Source organism: Bidens hawaiensis, unplaced genomic scaffold, assembly GCF_021521415.1.
Source record: "Bidens hawaiensis isolate Kalapana, Puna unplaced genomic scaffold, B.hawaiensis_p1.1 tig00067969_1, whole genome shotgun sequence".
Classification (NCBI taxonomy): domain Eukaryota; kingdom Viridiplantae; phylum Streptophyta; class Magnoliopsida; order Asterales; family Asteraceae; genus Bidens; species Bidens hawaiensis.
In genome coordinates this window covers 6,677-14,640 of record NW_027502050.1, presented here as the reverse complement: position 1 = coordinate 14,640, position 7,964 = coordinate 6,677, and the positions used below count along the sequence as shown (strand labels likewise).

Sequence of the window (7,964 nt, the reverse complement as noted above, 5' to 3'; positions counted from 1 at the left end):
ACCAGTCGGGGGCAACCATGATAGGGGCATTCACCAATTTCTCCTTTAGAAGCTCGAACACCCGAAGACATTCGGAGGAGAAAACGAACGGGGCATCTTTCTCAAGGAGTTTCGTCATCGGGCGGGCGATTTGGGAAAAGTCCTTTATGAATCGCTGATAAAATCCCGCGTGACCGAGAAAACTTCTAATAGACTTCACCAAATTGGGTGGCGGAAGCTTCGAAATGGTATCAATTTTTGCTCGATCAACCTCAAGCCCCGCCTGTGAAATCTTATGCCCTAGCACAATGTCTTCCTTCACCATGAAGTGGCATTTCTCCCGATTAAGAACAAGGTTGGCCTCCTCACAACGAGCCAACATTCTCTCCAAATTTCTCAAACAATGATCAAAAGAACTCCCGAAAACAGAAAAATCATCCATAAAAACCTCCATGGAGTCCTCGATCAAGTCATGCAAAATTGCCACCATGCATCTCTGAAACGTGGCTGGGGCATTACATAGTCCAAAGGGCATCCGCCGGTAGGCTAATGTGCCATAGGGACATGTGAATGTCGTCTTTTCCTGATCATCAGGAGAGATGGGGATCTGAAAGTATCCCGAGAAACCGTCAAGAATGCAATAGTACATCTTTCCCGACAGTCGCTCCAACATCTGGTCAATGAAGGGGAGTGGAAAATGGTCTTTCCTCGTGGCATCGTTGAGTTTGCAGTAGTCAATGCAAACTCTCCATCCCGTGACGGTACACGTAGGAATCAAATCGTTCTTCTCATTTACAATAACCGTCATACCGCCCTTTTTCGGGACGACCTGCATCGGGCTCACCCATGGGGAATCAGAGATCGGATAAATCAATCCAGCATCGAGAAGCTTGATGACCTCTTTCTTCACAACGTCTTGCATATTAGGGTTGAGACGCCGTTGGTGCTGCACCACGAGTTTATACTCCTCCTCCGTTAAGATCTTATGGGTACAAAAGGATGGACTGATCCCTTTTATATCCATGATCTTCCAAGCGATCGCGTGCTTATGCCTTTTCAAAACTGTGAGCAACTTTACCTCTCCTCGCTCGACAAACTAGCAGAAATGATAACTGGCAAGCGGGACCCATCCTCCAAAAAGGCATACTCCAAATGGGACGGGAGTTCCTTTAGCTCGATAGATGGTGGGTTCACAACAGAAGGTTTTGCCTTAGGCTCGACAACACGATCAACATCCTCAATCCTTTTTAAACACTCAGGAGGCTCGTGATCCACACCACAGACCAACTCCTCAAATAGAGGTCCACTGACCAAGTCAGAAATCCCTCCAACACACAACTGAGTATCCAAAGAGTACTCCTCACTCGTGTCCTGTATGTGCTCACAAATGCAAGAATCGACAGTATCAATGCATAGCACGTCATCATGATCATGTGGGTGGCGTATGGATCTCCCAATATCAAAGGTCACCTCCTCGTCTCCAACTCTAAGAGTGAGTCTGCCGGTGCAGACATCAATGAGAGCTCTAGCAGTGGCTAGGAAAGGTCGACCTAGGATGAGCGGTACATTTTTATCCTCATCCATGTCCAAAATCACAAAGTCAACAGGAAACACAAATTTGTTGATTTTCACAAGCATATTCTCAACTATACCCCTTGGGTATTTCACCGAGCGGTCGGCAAGCTGAATGCTCATGCGAGTAGGTTTAGGCTCACCTAGGTCTAGCTTTGCAAAAACAGAATAAGGCATCAAGTTTATGCTAGCACCTAGGTCGGCTAAAGCGTTACTAACCGACAAACTACCGATCAAACATGGAATGGTAAAACTGCCCGGATCGGTCATTTTTTTGGGCAGTTTATTCTGAAGAACCGCCGAACACTCCTCATTCAAAGTCACACAAGAAAGTTCCTCTAATTTCTTCTTATTCGAGAGGACTTCTTTCAGAAACTTAGCATACTTAGGCATTTCTTTCAATGCATCGAGAAACGGAAGATTAATGTGAAGCTGCTTAAAAAGTTCTAAGAATTTCCCGTACTGCTCTTCCATCTTCTGCTTCTTCAAACGGCCTGGGTACGGAATGGGAGGAACATAAGTCCTGACTGGCTCACTGGTTTGTGCAGTACTTACTGGGGTTACCCTCAGATGCACCTCACCAGGAGTCTCAGTCTCGATCTCATCGACAATCGGTTTTAGTGTGGAAACCGATACATCAACGGGAAGAATGGATCTACCACTCCTCAGGGTAATCGCCTTAGCCTCGGCATTCGGATTAATCTCAGTGTTACTCGGAAGGCTACCCGGTGGTCTCGCAGAGAGGAGCTGAGCAATATGTCCAACTTGATTCTCAATGGTCTGAATGGACGCTTTCTGATTCCTCAACTCGAGATCGTGTCTCTAGAGAGTCTCATCAATCTTCAGGTTCCTCTATTCAGCCAGTTTGTTTGAGGTCTCGGTTTTAGACAAAAGATGAGTCAAAAGATTTTCAACACTAGACCCACCATTAGACTGACCGCTACTGCTGGAACCCTGAAACTGAGGCTTTTGTTGGTAATATTGGTTCTGGGGTTGATTCTGGTAATTTGGATTTCGGTCAAACCCCGGTGGCTTTTGACTCTGATTCTGACTGCCACCATTATCTTTCTAGCTAAAATTTGGGTGGTTTCTCCATCCCGGGTTATAGGAGTTGCTGTAGGCATTGTTTTGGCGACCTACAAAGTCAACATCCTCCACCACCATGGCCTGCTAGCACTGACTGGTCTGGTGTTTCCCGTCACACACCCCACAACGAGAGCTAGACTTACCCAGATCGGATTGCATCTGGTCAAATCTTTTGGTTAAGGCTTCTAACTGAGCGGAAACGAGGGTATTAGAATCGACATGAAGAACGCCTTTGGTGGTAGGGATACTACGAGGCGGATTGTATGCAAAACTCTTCTTAGCAGCTCGCTCCAAGACATCCAACGCCTCGTTGGGAGTACACCTACCGAAATCTCCTCCCGCAACCTGATCAACGGCTTGCTTCTGTGCTCTGGATAAAGCATCGAAGAACGTACGACAATGAAGACCGCGACTCAAACCGTGACGAGGGCATTTTCTCAACAAGCCCTTGAACCTCTCCCATGCAGCATGAAGTGACTCATCATCATCAACACGAAAACCAATGATTTTTGCCCGATATCTTGCAGTTTTATCGGGTGGGAAGTATTGAAGAAGAAACTGCTCAACCAATTGGTTCCAAGTGGTGATGGAACCAGAAGGGAGTGCCTCTAACCATTCCAAGGCAGCCCCGCGAAGTGAGAACGGAAACAGTCGGAGTCTCACGGCATCGTCCGTACACCCCTGGATCTTGAATGTCGCACATAATCGCAGGAAATGCGCAACATGAGAATGAGGGTCCTCATTCGAGAGGCCATGGAAAGAAACGGAATTTTCGACCATATGAATAATACTTGACTTGATCTCGAAACTCACGGTAATCTGGGGCTCCCTAACATCGCTGCCGTAGCCATCGAGGGACGGCGTGGCGAAATCATCCATGCGACCTTGATTGTTCGGATCCGCCATTTCTTCAACCTCGGGATTTGCGTCGTCCTCCAAAACTTCGTTTTCAATGACCTCGGCAATTTATCGTGCTCTCCTCCTCAAACCTTCTCGAGATGTCGCTCGGGTTCAGAAAAGGGGGAAACAAGATCAGGACCGGGTGTGGTGGACATGCATCACCCGAAAGAATCGCGGAATGGAAACAAACAAGACACGGAAAACTATCTAAAAAAAATATAACTAAAATAAAATAAAACAAGATAAATAAAAATGAAATATACTAAAATAACATAGAGCAAAAATATCAACAAGGTAAATCAATTACTTGTATCGTTTTCAAAAGTAAAACACCGCCTCCCCGGCAACGGCGCCAAAAACTTGACATGTGCGAATATATATATAGAATTTGAATAAAAGTTTCACACAAATCGGGTTTTAAAAATGGTTTTCACCAACAACCAAACCACACAAGAAAGGCAAGTGTACCTATCGTTTGTAGCAAAGTATCGGTAAGAACCGAGTGTCAATCCATGGACACGGCTAACTTTTGATACTAAATCTTTGTAATTAATTTAACCAAACAAACAATCTAAGCAATTTGTTCAAGTAACTAAACTAGCATACAACAATGACAAAGCAAATTAAATACAACTAATAATCAATCCAAACAAGGCTACTTAGACTATGCATCCACTCAACTTAGTGACAAAATAGCAATGATAATGACAAACATCATGTATTAAGCACCAACATTAAATTCCAATCAAGACAACCTAATACTAGCAACAAATGGGTTTTCAACAAGTTAATAACCATAGATTAGTAAGTTTGTCAAAACTACCTAATCTCATAATCAAAGGAAAGCTAGAATGAAAACAACAAACTAACCACCTAAAATCATGTAAAATAGACAAGTTCAAGAACACTAGTTAAACACATGAGTCTTTTAATTAGCAAAATATGAACCAAGAAATATGGCCTTAATCCCTAGCAAATATTAACCAACTCAAAGAATCATATTATCACCATACAATTTTCCAATATCAAATGATAGGTTTCATGCTTGTTAAAATTCATAACCAAGTTAATTTTCAGTAGTCATTCCTAACTTAGTGATATAAACAAAGTATGCATACACAAACTAAGTTCATAAACAAATACTTAACACATAGTTTTCCAACATATTATGGCTAAGCATCTATCAAACTAACAAGACTAGGAATTAAAACAAGCATTCAACCATCAAACTCTATTCAAGAACATATCATAAACTTGAAGAATACCAACTTGCCAAAATCATGCATAGATAAAATATCACATAAGTAGGAGTTTCAACATAATCTAAGTAGTAAAAGTATTAGCCCATAAGGCTTAATACAACAACCAAAATCAAAATAGTCTTACAAAGCATTGTTAGAAACAAGAAATTGCAAACTAAGATGAATGATGAATGCTACTTGCAAGGATGATCTTACAAGATGGAAGCCTTGAATTCTCCCTAGCAAACACACAACAATTTTCCAGAAATTTTAGAGAATTCCCCTAAGGCTCCACACTTGAAATGGGGGTAGTGGAGGTATATTTAAGCTTCTGGACGTCTGGCACGGGCTCGTGCACGGGCATGCACGGTCGTGCATATAAGTGGAAAGTCAACACCCTGCTTTAGCCTGACCAAAAGGTCAGATTTCTCTGTTCTAGCACGGTCATCGGCACGAGCCCGCACGGGCGTGCAGATCCTGCACGGGCATCCGCACGACCATGCACGGTCGTGCACCTTTGAATTTTCGGCACCGGCTCTGGCACGGGCAAGCATGGTCATGCAAGTCTGGTAGATTGCCTATTTTGTCCCCGAAACGCCCTCTTTTCATGTTTTCTTTGTCGGGCGGGCGCCCGGACCTGCAAATTCACAAATAACTCTAATAAGTACCAAAACCAATGAATTTGCATGGAGTTTAACACAAATATGAGGATAATTTAATGCAATAAGATGTACACTTTGGGTTACATCAGTATTCTAGGTTTTTATTACTCGTTGTGCTAGGTTGATTTATTGCATTATTTTTATACCACTTTTAGGCACATCAATCCTCCATTGGTATAACTTCATAAACACCTCGTATCCTCCGATTCATCCTTGTTTCTGGGGTTCTCATGGATCGAGACGGTGGTTATTATGAACCCTCGGCTAGATCTAAGGATAGATCTTCATAATTTGTGTTGCTATCATGCTTAGATTCTGATATTAGGACTTTAGATTGAGTTTATAATCATTATGTATTAGTTTAGATTTGATTTTGTACAGTTTGTAGTTATAGGGTTTGTTCATGGGTTCTGAGGTTCAATTGACCAAGTAAACTAAAGTGTTTCAGGTTCAAACTTTCAAGAAACCCAATTCGGGTCTAGGCGACTTAGATGAAAAGTCAGAAAACCAAAAATTGGGCTAAGGAACTTTTTCGCATGAGAAGGGTTTTTCGCTTCGCTTAGCCATGCGAAGCGAAATACTTGCTTGTTGATGCGAAGCGAAATGCTTCCTCGTTTCGCTTCGTCTGGTCATACGAAGCGAAATACTTTATGTTTCGCTTCGCTTGTTCATGCGAAGCAAATTGCACCCTCGTTTCGCTTCGCCTGGTCATGCGAAGCGAAACAAATCCTAGTTTCGCTTCGCCTGATCATGCGATGCGAAATATCATTTCGTTTTGCTTCGCATCCCATGCGAAGCGAAATGAGCTTCATGCGAAAAACTTACACTTATAAAAATTTTGAGAGTTTAAGACTAATGACTACTGGACTGTTGGACTGTTTAGACTTTTGGACTGATTTGGACTTATTCTTACATAAACCAAAATATAACTTATTAATTTATTAAAACTTACAATGCACATAATATTTATTAACTATAATTAATTAATTAAATTATATATTATGTAAATACTTAAGGCATAAGTACTAACTTGTCTTGTTCTGATGATGATTCTCATGATCTTATGGTTTAATTTCAGGGTCATAATAACTTTTGCGCTCTCCGGTTGCCTAAGTCTAAGGCAGATAAAGTATTTACATCTATGGTCAAGGGGCTCAAGCAATCACCCCCTGCACATGCCATCTCAGCTGACCCAGCTATTTACTACAAGTGGGTCTTGGACTTCTGGGCGTTTGCAAAGGTTGCTGATGATTCCCTATCGTTTACAACAAAGGTTGCAAGAAGAGAGTTGACCATCACTGAAGCAGACATTAGACGGGTTTTAAGAATTGCTGACGAACCTAATTACACATATGAGAAGGGAGATAGGAAGAAGTTGGAAGCGTTTGTTACTCAGATGGGATACGACACCGGAGTGGAAGAGCCTCGAGAAGAAACATCTTCCACCATACTGGAGGTTTCTATTCCACATAGTCACTCATTGCTTTCTAATATTCGTGGAGGAGTTGATAGCATGAGTACTGACTGTGTCCGCATTATGTTTGCTTTGATGACTCGAGAGAAGTTCAATTACTCTCGAAGGATATTCCTATGCATGTTGGGGAATATTAGGAGTGTGGCGACATGGCTTATGTACCCAAGATTTGTACAGATGCTTCTTGATGATCTAATTCCAGATGTCCCTACATCAGGATCAAAGAAAGCTAAGGACAAGAAGTCTTATCCCGAGCCCTATCATGTGAATGAGATCAAGACATCAATCTTTAGCGTGTTGCTTAGCACCAAAGGAAGAGGACACCAACGTTGGACCAAGGCCAGGTCCTAAATTTGGTTTGTTTGAGGAAACTGAGACTGCGGGTGATAAAGATGTTGAAAGTGAAGAGATTGAGGAATTGGATGCTGTGGTTGAGGCTGTTTCAAGTGATGAGCCGGCCGAGGACCGCACAAAGGCCAAACACGATTTGAAGAGGAAGGAGGCTGAGAATGGCAAAATTATTGAGCTTGAGGAGAAAGAGAAAGACCAGCCGCCCTTGAAGCGTCTGAGGAAACTTGGGGACTCCCAGAGGTCATCCAAGATTCTCGTCAAGATTCCCTCACAAGACAAACCATCTGACCAACCCAAAATCACCAAAGAAGCCCTAGCCAGAGCCCTCAAAGCATTAGATGTAACAAAAATCCAAATCCCTACCCACAAATAGCCAAAGACAAGAAAGAAATCCAAATCCAAGAAAACCAAAACCTTGCTCCACGACTCACCTGAAACCTCACCCGAAACCACTCCAACAGACCAACCAATTTCTACCTTCCTACCCCAAATACCACCCTCACCACCTCAAGAGCAACCTACAACTCCAATCAAACAACCAACCCAAACCGAACCCGAACCTTCCCAATTCACAACACCACCCACTCAACCAATCACCAAACCTACAACTTCCTCCATATTCACTTCATCTGTCTTCAGCTCACCGATCCAAACAACCAGCTTATGGAGCCAAACAGTTATAACTTCCCCAACCCAAAC

General features: G+C 42.7%; 1 non-coding gene across 1 annotated transcript; it reads left to right on the top strand.

Moving 5' to 3' along the window:
• The first annotated feature begins 3,052 nt into the window (after positions 1-3,052).
• On the top strand, positions 3,053-3,158 carry LOC143605122 (small nucleolar RNA R71). The gene has a single exon (XR_013148444.1). It is a non-coding gene; the product is annotated as a small nucleolar RNA R71 (small nucleolar RNA).
• Positions 3,159-7,964: the final 4,806 nt, after the last annotated feature.